The sequence below is a fragment of the Petaurus breviceps genome, unplaced genomic scaffold (assembly GCF_028583685.1).
Source record: "Petaurus breviceps papuanus isolate PSGF00001 unplaced genomic scaffold, PetGlider_PUasm1.0 172, whole genome shotgun sequence".
Classification (NCBI taxonomy): domain Eukaryota; kingdom Metazoa; phylum Chordata; class Mammalia; order Diprotodontia; family Petauridae; genus Petaurus; species Petaurus breviceps.
In genome coordinates, this window is record NW_027185755.1 from 6,138,382 (window position 1) to 6,140,145 (window position 1,764).

A 1,764-nucleotide genomic window follows, 5' to 3' on the forward strand; every position below is an offset into this window, starting at 1 on the left:
AAGACAGATAGGTATTCCCACTGGTTTATGGTTGTAGTTGGCAGTGGCTAGATCTAGTAATATCTACATCATATCTACTGATTATGGGGGTCCTTCCAGGTTTTGTCCTGGGCCCTCTTCTCTTCTTCCCCTGGACTATCTCATTTGGTAATCTCATCAGCCCTCATAGGTTTATCATTTCTATGCAGATGACTTACCAGATCTGTATAGCACTAATACCAATTTTTTACATCTTTACCTATAATGTACTGTAGCCTTCTGAAACTTAACATGTCTAAAACAGAACTCACTACCTTTCCCCCTCTGTCACCCTAGACCAGGCCCTGATGACCTCTCACCTGGCCCATTTCAGTAGTCTATTGCTGGTCTCCCCGACTCAAATCTCTCCTTAGTCCATTTTCTATTATGTTGCCAATATGAGTTTTCTAAAGTTTGGATCTGCCCACTTTACTGCCCTGCTTGATGAAGTCCAGTGGCTCCCTATCACTGCCAGGGATAAACTATAAACTCCATTACTGGGCACCTTCCTACTCTCCATCTTCTCGTACATGATGCTGCTCTACTTAGCATTCTTCCAACACTAACCTTGTAGTTACTCCAGAACCACAGCCCCATCCCCTTTTTCCCTTTGTACAATGACTTTCCCAGGCCTGGAATGCTCATGGCACATGCTCAAATTCTACTTACCCCAGGATGCCTTTCCTGGTCCCTTCAACTGAAGCACGTCTCCAAGTGCTTTCTACCTACCTTTCTATCCTGTGTGTAGCTACTAATTTATATTTTATATACTTCATTAAAAAGCAACAAAATCTTTCCAGGCAGGGACTTTTTTTTTTTTTGCCTTTGCATGCCCAGCACTTTAATAAATGCTCACTCTTGTCTCTATTAGTGATTTAATAAACACCCCATCCCATCATCCCACTGCCAAAAATGTCAGGGCCCCAGTAAGGGCTCCGTTCTCCCTCAGTCCATACTATTTTTCTTTCCTCTTAAACTGTGCACTGTGTCTCAGGACTTCTCTCCTAGACACTGAATGTATGACCTAGGTCCTCCACACTTCCTAATCTACCAGGTCAGATGCAGAAGCCACTTTGACTTGTTGGGGCCTTTTTTGCTCTAACAGATGAAAGGAGAGGACTAGTCTTCACAGACTCAGAGATCCTTCCAAAAGAGTAGAAGTATCTTGGTTTGGAAATCAAGGGTAGAGACTGACTGCTGTTCTGTTTATCCCCAGACCCTCTCCATCCATCCTTCAGTAGCTTCAAGACAAAAGGTGAGGGATAAGTCAAGACCTTAATGGGCTTTTTTTTTTGGGGGGGGGTAGGGGTTACAATTTTTTGCCTTTTGTTTAAGCCCTGATGTTTCTTCCTCCTGAAAGGTCAGTGCTGGGATTCTTAGTGCTACAGAGCAGGCACTCTGGCACCCATTAACTTTTGACTCTCCTTTTCTATGTGTGGGTCAATGGGGAAGGATATGCTTCCCTGAACTATGGCAACCAATAACATCTTAGAACAAGCTGCTCTTTCTAGTTTTGCTGCATTGCTTTTAGGTAAAAAGATTTTCTCTACCCATGCCCACCCCCATCCTTTAAGGGCAATGTAAATCAACTGTATAGTTCCTCTTTTTAACTATTGGCTGACCAGGTGTCCCTCACTAAAACTTGGTTTCTAACAAGTATCTCCCAGTCTCCAGCTTCATAATATTCAGAGCATAAAAAGAAAAAAATTATATATATACATACACACACACACCTAGAAGCACCAG

At 42.8% G+C, this 1,764-nt stretch overlaps 1 protein-coding gene across 1 annotated transcript in view; it reads right to left on the minus strand.

The window, feature by feature from the left end:
- LOC138157515 (ubiquitin-like protein 5) overlaps positions 1-1,764 on the minus strand; it is a 34,146-nt gene that overhangs the window by 8,320 nt on the left and 24,062 nt on the right. The gene's annotated exons all lie outside the window — the stretch shown is intronic.